We start from the raw sequence: 15,128 nt of genomic DNA on the forward strand, positions 1-15,128 counted from the left end.
TGTTGAATGAAACCTTAACAAAAGGAACTACAAAACAGATGATTGATGAAAGCAAGTTAGTAAAGTTTAATATTTCTTGTTTGATTGATTTTTGAAAATTACTCCAGTTTCTGTTGTTTAGGAAGCAAAATGCATTTATTTTTACCTACTTGCCATGCAGTCCATTAGCCTCTAACAACTAGGGCACAGACGGCCGAACAATATTCAATTAGGGCTGAAACAATAACAGATTTCTTTAGCCGTCTATGTCATGTCTTATGGATTGTTTTTGCACTTTTGACTGTTATAAAACTAATGTTAGGTGTATATATATATGTTACAATATTTGTTATGTTTAATTTGTTCCATTTTCAGTTAAATATATGTTTGAAATGTCTAGCAAATAATTGCATTCTGTTTTACTTTGGGTCCCAACATTTCAGGAAACAGTGTTATACCTCTAGTTACTGTTGTAACGGCTGACTAAATTATATTACTTTATCTTTAAAGGTCATTTCATAAAAACAGATGGGAAAGAATGCACATTTTTCCTGCTGTTTTCTTATTTCCCCCTTTTTCCAGTTAACATGAGCATAAGCTATGTTGTACTTGCAGGTACTGACCCTTTTAAACTTCCACGGTCCATATAACCCACATGAACCTCCACCCAGCACCACCACCACCACCTGCGGCAAACTGTCCATGACTCTTAAAACCAGCCAGATGTTGCCTTAAGTCGAGGATTTCTGTGCAGTTTCACGATCAGGATTGATGCTAATTGCTTTGGTGAGGTGGGAGATTTTTATTGTCGTGTAAGATGTAGAATTGCATGTCTTCATTTAAACTATGAGGAAAGGATATCTCATTAAAGTAATCTAATTACTGAAATCATTTATTGTTCTCAACATACTTTCCTACATTTCCCAGAATTGCCTCCAACTACCCCAAAGGGAACATGACTGGACTTGTTGCTCTCAGCAGTTTTACAAGTAAAAGGAGAGTTGAAGGAAAAGAAGAGCAACATTTTTGTTTAAAACAAAGGAAATTCTGGCTTGTTTTCCGCTACTACTAAATGTATTTCAGGAAGTGGGTTGCTGAACATCAGTGCAGGTTTGCGAGTTAAGAATTCAACACGAGATCTTTACCCAGAACATTAAATAGAATATTTTAGATTTGCAGGAGATGTATTAGTATTTGCTTTGTCTTCCTGGCCAATCTTCAAAGAAGAGATTGAAACATGTTGCTGCAACAGACTGCTCTTAGGCTTCTTTCCTACTCTTTGCTTTCTCTCCAAAAGGATTTGTCTTTTATTTTATGAGAACATTTGTTTGAAGTTACGCTAAACCTTCGTTTTTCCAGTGTTGACCATTTCAGTTACAGGAGGAAAGGCACCAACACGGCTTTGGGATTATTTTATAGCAATTTAACTAAACAATCAACATTTAACATCTAATTAATAATAAATTGCTAAGCAAAAAGGCTATAACCTAACATTAAGATGACCTTTAGTTATATAGAAGTTGTGTTTAAGAATATTATACAAATTGCTTGCTTATATATTAAAAAAAACTTAACAACGTCTGTATTTTCTGCTTTTTCTACAGCCAACAGGCACATAATGCAGCCTTAGATGCTACATTCCCTTTGCAAGACATTAATGTGACAGAAGCACTTATTCCTTCTCTCTCTCCCCCCTTCTTTTCAGTCCCAGATGTAGGCGACATCAAAAGCAAAATCTACATCTTTTGAAAGTGTTGTAATTGCCAACATGAATGCAGCGCACATGTGACACACACTGCATCAATCACACGGCAACACCTGACTTTAATCACCTCCCCATGGCCGCAGTAATCGTTTTGACACCCACAAAATAGCTGAGAGCTAAATGCTTGAAAGAGGAAAAGTAGGATATTAAAAACTATAATTTTTAGAGCGGGGAATGAAGAAAAAAAAACACATGACAGCCACCAGCTCATTTTATTTATTTTTTTATAGAATGCACAGCAGTCTTAAATGACTGTGTTGTTTAGTTCTGCAGTACATTTGAAAAGAATGAACGCAAGCAAATAAAAACCAAAACATTAATTCAGCTCCACAATCCACAAATAATAACACAAAAATGTAGTTTTTTTCCCATTTTGATGACACGGGGGGATCTTTCAGGAAGAAGTTGTGTAATCTTAGACTTGACCACAATGACATGGGTTTCAACCACGGGGAATTTGTCAAATGTGTTGCTTATGTACTTGACCTCCCAGAAATCATTAGATAGTTAAACAGAAGAGGGCAGCACCATGACATCTGTTAATGAGGTTCTGCATGTTCTGCTAACAACTACTGATGTATTCTACTATGAAAATTCCTCACTGACTGCATAGAGTTTATGTGCTACAAAGTCAAGTCAACATATTCTGCTGTTTGTTTCTAACATAAAAGCCCGACATTAGAGCTCATAGTGATACATTCAAACATCAGCGGTTATTCAGTCTTTTCAGAAGTCATTCACTTTACTGACTACATAGGTGTTCTCAAAGATGAATAAGCCTACCAGTGTAAATGATCCGTATTCTTGTAGCTGCAATTCCAGAGAGAATTCCAAGAGAGACTTGGCAGCAGATGATGACCAACATAAAAAGCTGTATACATGCAAATTCCAGTGATAATGTGATGTTTACAGTTTGTGCTGCTGTAACTTTACAGCTGGGCTTCTTCCAGTGCAGTTCAACACACTGCATATACAAAAGGTATTCCTTCAGCACAGATATCTATATATATATATATATATCTATATATATATCTCTCTCTCTATATATATATATATATATATATATATATATATATATATAAGGCATACCGGATTATAAGGTGCATTAAGCGAAAGAAAACAGTCAGATAAGTCAAACTTTACTCAGCTCATTCTTCTTGCTTCCTCCACTTCCGTACCATTGTTTTATTAACGCTGAATTCTCTGCAGCTGCTCTATTCCCATGTTGTTGCAGTATATTAATGACTAACCTCGTATTGTGGATGGATTATCTCAGTTGTTCTCCTGACTTAAGTTTGGTCCGTTTACACCATCCTGCCATGCAATTACATTTGTCCCTAACCATCGGGAACCCTCCCATTAACGAGTGGAAAAAAGTTCATCCTCCAGCTTCACTGTGTTTATGCTATGCTAACATAGCTGTGTCGCTAGCAATCACGTAGCACATCATTATATACCAGCTAGCCCAACTTCAGTAACCCTACAAATGTCACTGCTGTTTAGTTTTCTGTCTTCATTTATGTTGGAAGTGATAGCAGAGCTGTACTTTTTAATTTTTCAGAAATCTCTCAGTCAGAACATGCTACATCATGTTTAGCTGGAAGCTAGTGAGCTAACTTCCTGCTAACTTCTAACTCCGTTAAATTTAATAAATCCTGTTTTCATGGATGCCTGGATGCTAAACTTAATTGTTACACCTGGTAAAGCAGCAACACTGATCATTTTATTAAAGATGAAAGAATTTAGACAGTTTTTGGCTCTCAATGATGCTGCAGTTTGTTTTTGGGACCTGAAGCAGCACCATGAGCACCGTGTACCACATGAAATCGGTTCGAGTTCAGTAAGCACAACCTGAATTCATACATAAGGCACACTGTCTATTTTTGAGAAAATTAAAAGATTTTAAGTGCGCCTTATAGTGCGGAAAATACTGTACCCCAAACATTCTCTATGAAAAATATCTGAACCTTTTTGATTTTATTTATAGCCTATAGCACATTGAGACAACAGAAGTTGACCGAAAGTGCTCTATGAGACAGGCACATTTACATTGCAGGTTTTCAAAAAACCCAATTTCAAAATACATGAAAAGCTTAAACTTAAGTTTTGTTTTGTTGTGTTAATTAATTATTGTTAATTATTAATTATTGTTATTAGTGGTCATTAAAGTGTGTTCAGCATTTGCAAATTGATGATGACTCATGTTATAAGTCATGACACACTGTTCTCCCCTATATAAGCTGTATCGGTATTGATATCGGCAATATTGGCCCTGTATTTAATTGGTATCAGTGCAGTATTGCACAGCACTATATACCTATACTTCCTGAATTAATTGTATCTCCTGTTTCCTTAGCAGCTTGAAAGACTTAGTAAACATGCCTACTGTCACAGTAGTCATAATACAGCTACGTTACCTCCCACTGTGGTTCTGACACCTAAACTTTGTCCTTGGAATAGCCGGAACAGCCGTGACTTTTAGCATTAACCTAGCTGAAAATGTAGCTTCATACTGGGCTCTACAATTAGAGGGTTTTAGAGCCTTGTCAGTGAAAACAGCTGCGTGTAAAATGATTCTGAGACTAGGGAGTGTGAAACGGTAAAATTGTGGGCTATAAAACCAAAACAACTAAGAAACATGAAAACTCTCTGAAGAGCTGAAGGGAAGTGCATTTGTGTGTTTGCTGCTACAAGTCACTCATTTTAGTCATTGTTAGAAGAAGAATATTGACAACAGAAGCTTTGTTTCTTGATTATTTTAAAAGTTTAACAGTGTGACCTTATTGAATACAAACGTTTAAACACCTAATGGAAAATAAAATGTATTGTGCTTTCAGGTCAACTCCCACTGTGTGGCTTGTCATGCTTTGCGGTGTTTTTAAAGGTCACCTTTCAGCATTAGCAAGCATTTGACATGTATTTTTCATTGTATGTGTCGTTCACACATGTTATTATTCAACCCCTGGATTATTGTCTGAGTTAGCGAGCCTCACCATGTTGGGGGGGGGGGGGGCATGTTTCTGGTCTGTGACTCATGCAGCATGTTGAACCATGTGAAACCACAGCTCTGTGCCCTTGTGTTAGTTTGCCAGGAGGCCTGCAGGACTGTCGGAGCGTGCCTTGCAAGCCGTTTCCATGCTCTGTCAGCGAGCAAACTTGCAAACAGCTGCGTTTTCCATCAGAAGTGGTTTCAGGAGATGGATTTCTTTCCTGTCTTCCTCGGGAAGGGGAGGAAGGAGAGGGGGTTGGGAAGTAAGAGCTGCAGATAAAAGTGAGACGTGCCTCGTACACGCTGGTACAACAAAGTCTTGAATTTGCGCAGACCAAAATTTACTGATGGGAACGGGCAAGTTAAAGAAGGTCAACCTGGCCTGTGGGGGGAAACCAATCAAGAGTGTTTTCCTAACTAATGAACTGTGAGATGAGTCACTTCAAGTTACATTAAAGGAAGGGCTTTTTAGCGTCTTGTCCTGACTTCAGGTTCAGTCTTGTGTGCAGTTTTTATAACTTAATGCAGGGATTTAAAATGCAAACAAATCATTCAGGAGGTCTGGTTGATGCTCAGGTCCTCCTCTGTACTCCTACACCTCCTCACATGCTGGGTGTATAGACACTGTATGCAAATACAGGATTTGGTGTGCACTGTGTGACTGTTCCTCATGTTAATGCAAGGGTTAATAAGGTGGATTAAAGCAAAACAGAGAACTATATGATACAGAAAGCAGCGTCAGAGCGACCTCTAGTGGATCCAAGTGTAATTTTAGTAGGTAATCAGAGAAAAGAGGAAGAAAAATTTAGGGTGTTTTGTACAGATTCTGCAAACGATGTCATTCTCCTGAGAAATGTGACAACGCATTTTAATTTGATGACGTTTTCAAATGAAATACAGAAAGGCATGTACAGATGTTATTAGTGAAAGTGGAAAGTTAAGAAGCAGGCTCAAGTGTCTCCAGGGAAATCAAACTATTCTTCCTTTCCTCATCAGCTTTAGCAGAGCTGCCCTCAAGCAAGGCTCTTAATCAATGTCTGTATTCAACCACAAGGATAGCCAGTGGCAAAATGACCAAAGATTAGCCTTCTAATATAATCATTTATAGAAAGAGAATCAGTTTTAACCACATTTCCTTTTGGTATTGTTGCAGTCAAGGCAGCCTTTGTACGTGCGCTGCCTTCACTTTGAGCCTTTATCCGAGCCACCCAAGTTCACTCCAAGATCGACGTGTTTCTCTCCCTCCAGCACGTGTGATAAGCAGAGCGTTTTAAGGTCATATTCTATGTGTGTTTTCTTTTTGTTTACTCTGTAATTGCCCGCCGACTGAGAGAGACAGAAAAGTGCCCGAGCCAGTGGCTGATCAATAGCGGTGGGTGCAGCGTTAAAAGCGGCGTAGCGGGCCGACCCTGCCTCATCCGTCGCTGACTAATGAGTGTGATGTGTGGTGAAGATACAGGGTCAGAGTCATCCTCACCCTCCTGAGTAATGAACCCCATGCTGAGTTAGAGTGCATGTTAATTCTGGGAAATGATAATGAGACAGAATGCTGCAGGAGTTCGAGATGTGCTCTCGTTTAAAGTCGTGTTTTGATGATAAATGGCAACATCGTAACCTTAGGTTGTTGTGGTGCTCTTCCCCTGGTCAGGACTCCAGTGATTTGTCCTGAGAATCAAAAGCGCCTCTGAGGTGTGTGACCTTTATAAGCCCAGGTTACTGGGCAGTTTGGACCGAAAAGGTGTGAAAAGACACAAACTACCAGTAAATACCAACAAAGAAAAGCAAAAGTGTATTTGTTGCCAAGTCTTTGCATGTATGAAGCTCAAGAACACAGTGTAGCAGTTGAAGTGATCAAAAATTTGACCTTTCAGTTATCGAATAGTAGGCCTGTGTCTTGCCAAACGCTCAGTCTGTTGTCCCAATTCCTATCTACGATGTCAGAGACAGGAAAATGTCAGCGAAAAAGAAAGAAAAGAAAAAAAATGAATTAATTCCTCCCTCGCACGGGCCCTCGGAGAAGACACGGTAATCCCTCCCGTTGTGGATGTTCAGGTTCAGCTGTTCCGCCCGCTGCCAGAGCTCAGTCACACAACTGTGACAAAGCCTTCAGATTGGAGGACACTTATCTGGACTTGGGACGCAAGAGACAAGAGGTCAGACTAAATTGGCTCACCAGAGAGTGGAGTCCACCCTTCAGGCAATCTCCTACTCCTCCCTTCAATGAATTGGAAGTCCCACCGGTGGCTCCGAGAAGGCCGGACACGTTTCACAACTGGGGCGAGGAGGAGAATGAGGTGATCCTGCGACGTCCTTGGAGTTTTGCATGACAAAGTATTGAAAGGCAGGAGAGCATTCAGTCTTAGCTGTCTTCACAAGGCTGCCCGTCTCCAGACCGCTGATCTGGTCCCTTGGACAACAAAGAAAAAAGACAAAATATGTCAGAGTTTGATAACAAAATCAATAATTCTTCTTGAAGAAACAGGGAGTTGAACATATTAGTTATTCAGTCGAATTTCTATGTATATAGAGGAGTACAGGGTTGCACAGAAAGGGCTCTTAACATCTCCACTGATCCTCAAGAGTCTTTCATCTTGAATGTTACCTAATTAAGTTCTCACTCCACAGCTTCCTCTCAGCATGATGCCAAGCTGATTGCTAGAACAAAGGCTGTGACTTTAGAGCTGATATGTGTTCTTTTAAAGCTGCACTAATTGATATTTTTGTACAGGCAATGGAGAGAATACCTGCATTTATATTATAGTTGTCACTTTTGGTGACAAACCCACAGAGAATAATCTGCAAAATTCTCTGTGCAATTTTAACACAACTCTCCAGAGAGATTCACCTTTGTTTATGTTTGACAGCCCACAACTTCACAGTTTGAGTTCGATCAATTCAATTTTGACAGTGCCAATTCACAGCAACAGTCACCTCAAGGCACTTTATGTTAGATAGACACTAGAAGACTCTACAGAGAAAGCCCCAACAATCAGACGATCCCATACGAGGAAGCACGTGGCAACAGTAGGAAGGAAAAACGTCCTTTTAAAAACGCTCGGAAAACCAGGCTCAGGGCAGGGCAGCCATCTCAGGAAGGAGACAAAAGACCAATGTGGAAGAGACCCAGAGATTATTAATAATCGGAGTATTTTGCATAGTTGACGTAGACCAAAACAAAGCTAAAAGATAAAGAAATGGTTACACTGCAAATTTATGCTAATGTCTTCTAGATCACCGACCTGACTCACCGGTACCGGGCCACGAGACTGGAGACTCGGGTGTGAAAATGATGGTTTTCAGGGTTTTTATCATTTTTTAAAATTGTTTTTATCGTTAACTCGGTTTCCCTGGGTCTTTCCTGTGTGTTATGAATAAATCTTCTCTTTCTTTGGTACCACTACTGGTGTTATTTTGTTGTATTTATCGACACCTTAAAGGACGGTCCGTGAAAATATTGTAACATAAACCGGTCGGTGGTGCAAAAAAGGTTGGGGACTGCTGTTCTAAGGCATCAATCAAGCAGGTTAAGCAAGCCCTAAATGTAAATAGTGCTGTCCAAAAGTTGAGCCACCCCTCATTTCTTTAGGTTTCAGGAAATGAATTTGTGTATTGAAACAAGTGGAAAGGGGGAAAAAAGTTTCAAGCTTGTAAATCAGTATTTGGTATGACCACCTTTATTGTTCAACATGGCTTGAACTCTCATAAGCAAGCTTTCTTTAAGTGGTCTTCAGGAATAGTTCTTTTAAGAATAGGTTAAATGGTCTGTATTTGTATAGCGCTTTACTTGGTCCTAAGGACCCCAAAGCACTTTACACTATAAACAATCATCCACACATTCACACACTGGTGATGGCAGCTACATTGTAGCCACAGCCACCCTGGGGCGCACTGACAGAGGCGAGGCTGCCGGACACTGGCGCCACCAGGCCCTCTGACCACCACCAGTAGGCAACGGGTGAAGTGTCTTGCTCAAGGACACAATGACCGAGACTGTCGGAACCTTCCGATTACAAGACGAACGCCCAACTCTTGAGCCACGATCGCCTTGGCTTCAAAGCTCTTCTTGCTGAATACCTTTTGTTCTGTTGTCTGTAAAGATGAGCCTGCACCGCTTCAATAACGTTGCGGTCCGAGCTCTGGGAAGACTAATCCATGTAGAATCACCAGTGTGTGAATATGTGTGTGAATGTGTGGATGACTGAATGTGTAAAGCACTTTGGGGTCCTTAGGGACTCAGTAAAGAGTTATGCAAACACAGGCCATTTTTACTATTAGAGGTCCATCTAGGTTTGCTTTTACTGCATTTGCAGTGTGTTTGGGATCATTGTCATGCTGAAAAATGAAGCCACTGGCAATCACATGTTTTCTAGATGGCGCTGCATACATGGTCAAAATTTAACAGCACTTTAGTGTGTTCATAATGCCATCAGTTTTGACAAAATCCTTAACAGCACTGGCTGAAATTGAGCCCCAAACCATGACAGAGCCACCACTGTGTTTTACAGATAGTTGTAGACACTGACTGCAGAAGCAGAAGAAAGAACTGAGAACAAATGCATTTTTGCAACAGAAGATACAATTTAAAGTTGGTTTGTTGCTAAGTTGTCTGTGGTTTATCCCTTGAATTCATTACACTGACTCATAGGTCAGTGTTTTGTGGCTTAAAAAACCAGAAGAAGACCAGGTCATGGTCTTCCTTGGAAGAAAAATATAAAGAAATGACTTTTGGACATCAGTTAGATTTACTTAGAAAAGCTAGTGTTTGTTTTTGTGTGAGATTGGCATGCAGCCCAAATATCTGTATTGTGTACAACATTTAATTTTCTGTCCCTAAAACCCAACGTCAAGCCAGCTTAATTTTTCTAATAATTCGAATTTTCTTCTTGTTAAATTTTCTTAGGATACCAGGAAGGGAATGCTAACGTTTCGTATCTCTGATTTACAGTCTCCTTGAAGGAGCAAAGACAAAGTGTGGCAAGGTTCAAGTCACAAATTTACCCTCTAAATGTGGAGCTAGTGCTAATTTAATAACACAAAATTTTGCTTTTCTCTAATCGGCTTTTCAGTTCAACCTTGTGTTCTTTTGTATTCAAGATTTCTTCCTCCCTTCTTTTCTATTTCGTTATCTCGCCTAATTTTATTAATTTCTCTGTTTATCTGGTTTAATCGTGCATCTGCTTCCTTTCTTTTGTTGGTTATAATTCTCTCAGCTTTTGGGTTTTTTTGTCCTTCTTCAACGACTTCAACTGCATCTTCCTGGGCTTTAAGTTCAGCCTGCAGAGTTTATCAAATTACTTTCAAACAAATACATGACTCACTTGTCAAGGTTAGCAGAGGTGGCTGCTAGGATTTATTAATGAGCCTGTGGCTTTAGGGAGAGTTAATAAAAAGAAAAAACAGCCCTGCTCTTACCCTGGGACATTGTCCAGCGGTTGTTATGTTAATCACTTAGGCCTAATTAATACCATGCATATTATTAGCAAAATGAACATTCAAATGCCAGCATGCGTTAATTACTGCTGCAGAAGTCCTCTAGCCTACATTTCTCTTGTGAATTTTTGACAGTCTGCCAGTGCTAATTTACCTGAAGCCCTCTCATCAGTGCCAGAAATTATTGTATAAGTTTACAGAGTCAACAGAGAGATGGAGGATAAAATGTGCATTTAAAAACCCCCACAAAAAACAGCAACTTTGAGGTGTTACTGAACTGCATCTCTTTAATACAGAATTCATATTACCTGTGTGCAGTGTTGGGAAGGTTACTTTTAAAATGTATTCCATTACAGAATACAGAATACATGCCCCAAAATGTATTCTGTAACGTATTTCGTTACGTTACTCAATGAGAGTAACGTATTCTCAATACTTTGGATTACTTAATATATTATCATGCTGTTTACAACTACATGAATGTACTATTGCTGTGATTTATTACTGTTACTGAAGGTCCGCGGCTCCGAACCGTAGTAAAGGGACCTCTGGCTAATACGGTGGGTTCTGTGTCGGCTCGTAGCCGAAAACTAGCTTTACTTTGTTGTCTGGGTCAACTTTGCTAGCAGAGACAGAGAGAGGCGTTGAAAGGCTGCTGCAACAGAACTTATTGTTTTTGAAGGAAAACACGAACACGGTGTACAGTCGAGTCTTAATAGCTTACTTACAACTGGGCTCGTCAGGCTCTCTTCTTGGCTGCAGTGGTTATTATTATATTTACATGCTTCCAGCTCCCGTTTTTGCTCGATGACAGCTCGTACTTTTCCTTTTTCTCCCTCCCTCGCTCACAGACACATAACGTGTATGGCAGTCCATTCTCCCTGCAGCACGGACTACACTGCCCATGATGCTACATTCTTTAGAGCTATACCTGTAGCATTCTGCCTATTAGCTTAGCACAACAACAACAGGCGCTCTCTCACCCAGGAAACACGCAGGGAGAGAGCGGCACCCTGTAACCATGGCAACCGTAACGCTGCCACCTGGAACAACAGAACGTAGCTGTCAAACAAAACCCAAACAGTCCTGACCCGCGACAATATGAAACAGGGAAGTACCGCCGTGTAATCCATTTATTTCAACAAAGTAACTGTATTCTAAATACCACCTTTTTAAACGGTAACTGTAACGGAATACAGTTACTCATATTTTGTATTTTAAATACGTAACGGCGGTACATGTATTCCGTTACTCCCCAACACTGCCTGTGTGCTTTTCAGTGTCTCTGCTGTTTGACTGTCCATCCTAAAACGGTGCCTAAGTCGTACACAGGATGTTTAATGGTTGTTTGAGATGATCCACGACCTGGTGGGCATATCTGTGTGCGTTTTAGAGGGATTTCCTGATCTAAGCTCCAGTCCTTTCATTCTAAACAAACACCATTCAATGAGCCACAAATCCCTCGACTTATTGTTATTATTGAGGCAACGTGGGAAAAGGAAAAGGGCACTTACCTGGCTCACCTCCTCCTACTTTGACTTCAAACGACTATACGTGATAAGTCTGCATGCAGATATTTTCAACGTATTCACGTTTTTAACTCTTGCATCCAAATGAGCAATAAAGACTTACTCAGTAGGAATATATAGTTGTAGTATGGAAGGAAAATACAGCTTGGTGGTTTTTAGGTTGTGCCTACAGGTCAGCACAGTTCAAGATATAGCAATTTATGTCAGCACCATTTCTGTGGTAAGAGAATGAAAACAGTGAGGGAGGGGGAGCATTGTAATGTGGGTCAGCCAGTGTTGTTATATTTAAATTCTGCGTGCCCCGACAGTAATGGAGTCAAGCCAAAGAGGGCTGTGTTAAAATTCTATAAACCTATAGTAATATGAAGATGATCTCAGCCAACTTTAAACAGCTCCTTAATTAATCCTCCTCTTGCACACATAATTAATTGATTTACATGCTCACCTCCCCACAGCAGTCTCAAACAGTGCTTTCCTGCTGGGGAAGTTAATTGTCAGGTTAGACAGTCTCTCCCCCACCCCCTGAGAATTTGCAGTCTGAATTATAATGATTTCAACTTTTTTTTCCCAGCGTTTTGGCAGTCAACAGCCTAATGAATTATCCTGTGACACTTACATAAAGAAGTTTATGAAGCACAACAAATGCTATTTGTTGGCTGTACTGGGTACAGTACAACAAGAAATGTTTCTGCTTTTATTGCTAAGGGGGAGGCTGTTTTATGTTTTAAGAAGATCTGCTACTTGTCATTGTCTTCAGCGTCTTCAGTTGCATCCACACTGGAAGGAATCTGTAGTGTTGGCAACCACACACCACAGAAAGTCAATGACATTCAGTGAATTCAAGCAACTACATCCGAAAGAAATGCTAGCAGTGCTAAGGAGACAGGTCTGGAGATAAACAGGTCTTGAGATGATAGTTAAACCTAGACAATCACAACCTGGAACATCCACAAGTGATTAGCTGTCAGCTTGACATGACAAGCAAATCGCTTCAAGTATACAGTTTTAGCTGTTCCTGGTATTGCCTCTGATGTTATGTCAGTCTTCCGGCTTGGGAGTTAGCGCTCCGAACCCTCCTGTTACTAATGGGACTACTTTGCACTTCCACTTCTGCTGTCCTGTTGTTCCGTCAGGCCCTGGTGCTTCCCAGTTCTCTCATGCTCCTTCCTGATGTTGCTGTCCGCTGGGAGCAGCTGCTTATCTGTCTGGAACTTGAAGTCCCACAGAATCTTAGCCATGTTGTTCTCAACCACCTTCGGCAGTGTCGCTCATTGGGGACAAATCCATATGTGGCACCAATGGGGTGGCTGTGGCTCTCCCGATGCTTTCATCGGCATGTGAATTTGTGTACATGTACTTTGGAAAAAAGTGTTTGTGTGTATGTGTGTGGGTGAATGATTTCTGCTGTATAACATGGTTTGAGTGCTCAAGTAGAGTTAAAAACTGCTATTTAAGAACCAGTCCATTTACAATGTTCCTGTACACCATCCTAGCCACCTGGGTGTTCCTTTCTGTGTTCAGGCTCTGACACTCATTAATTCTTAAATCTAAATGAAACAATTCTACGTAACTACGGAACAATTTCGTAGCTGTGAAGCCGACACAGCCTGCTAGCTTAGTTAGCGCAACGATAGAAACACAGTATGCTATTTTTGCTTTCTGCATTTTGTTGATATTAAACTAATGAGTTACTTAGAATTGTCACTTAGTAACACTTGTGATTTAGTAGCTCTGATGTTGATAGTAGGAGGATTAAATTAATTGTTTTTTCCAGTTTTTGTGCTGAACAAATTTAGCTAGCATTAGCCTTTCATTTAGCTCTTGTTAAGGAAGCAACTTGCCTTTTTTGCCTCCAAATATCTCTAAATTACTTTTAGTATGTAGTTTAGTAGCTGTCACAGTGTAATTGTATAATAATTACAGTGGTAATACTCTTACATTGTATTGTTTTTACAAGGTTAAACTTTGCAAGTCATATTGTACTGCCCCATTATATAGCTGTCTATTTTGTAGCTTGTTCTTTTCATGTCACATTTGTGCCTTACACCATAGCATCAGCAGATAAAACAAGGTGGCCATCTTTAGATATGCACTCTTGTCCTCAATCATCTGACTGTGATTGTTCTCCTTAGGCTAAAGGACAGGAGACTGGGCTCAATGTTTTTGCTATTGTTCACGGGTTTTCCCCAGAGTACTGGAGTCAGGACAGAAAAATGACCATCTTGGCCACAGCCTGCCAAGTCAACCAGTCTTTTCCCTAGGTCTCTCCTGTGTTGCTTTCTTTCATTCACAGTCATTTCAAAGTCACCCGAGACCTTGAAAGGGAAAAAATATTTCTTTCTGAAATGTTTTTTTCTGAAAAAAGAACAAGGGAAAAAAGAGTGGTGTAAACAGTCTCAGACTACTTTCAAGGCTAAATAATTCAACGGTTTCTCATTATCAGCTCCACTCCCGTGAAGAGCAGACACCTTAAAACTTCACAAAGGCAAGTGGGCGTCCTCGCTTTTCATTGTCTCTCTATGCTACAACTAAATCTGACATTATTCTAATTAATGAGATGAGTTCATTACTGCTCTTGGGGTTAATGTGTTGTCCTCCACAGATTAGTGAAGGGATTTCACTTTTGCTGGAGTACCTAATTAGATCACAGTGGGTGCTGCCTGCTTAAATAGATGGAATAATGAAAGTCGTCACTCTTCTAAGCAGCAACTTGATTACTGCGCCCTATCTCTGCTCATAAAAGGCTCACATTCACCTGGAACAGGACTCAGTGAAAGGAATTCAATTATATGTATCAATAAAACAGCAACAGCACTTTCTTTTTAAGTTTGAGTTGGACTAACTTGGCTGTGATTATCAGAATTCTTGGGCCAAAACTGCCATCTAGAGGACCGAGGCAGTACTGCAGTCATACATTGTTACGCATCGAGGTTAAGGTATTACTGTTTCTGGACACAAAATTAACAAATCATATTTGAGAAATTAGTAATTAGCATGCGGCAGAGGAATACACAAATGCTGCATCTAAAGTCATCTCTTTCGTACAATCTGTTTTATTCTTGAACAACCGTAATACATAAGTGTTAAGAATAATTAGTTTCTATACAAAAAACATGATAATGTGATTTTCCAAATGAACGTTCCTTTAATTTGTAAGAAAATTGCAACGTACGTGTATTGACATCAGTATCATGTCCTGTATGAGCCTGTTATTAGAAATAAAAATAATTTCTGATATAATAAAAATGGAAAACACTTTATCACAAAGGTTTTAAGCTCTTATTCAAAGTGTTTGTGTGTTCTCCTTCCATTTCTGCTTAAAAATGCTCACTGGCCACTTATTATCACTACTTACACCTTGGTAGTAGCATGTTGTCTATGGCAAATTGTGATCATACCATGTGAACGTGGCAACAGAGTTCATCAAAGCAGGCAA

This window comes from Neolamprologus brichardi, chromosome 17 (assembly GCF_056152115.1).
Source record: "Neolamprologus brichardi isolate AB-2024 chromosome 17, ASM5615211v1, whole genome shotgun sequence".
Classification (NCBI taxonomy): Eukaryota; Metazoa; Chordata; class Actinopteri; order Cichliformes; family Cichlidae; genus Neolamprologus; species Neolamprologus brichardi.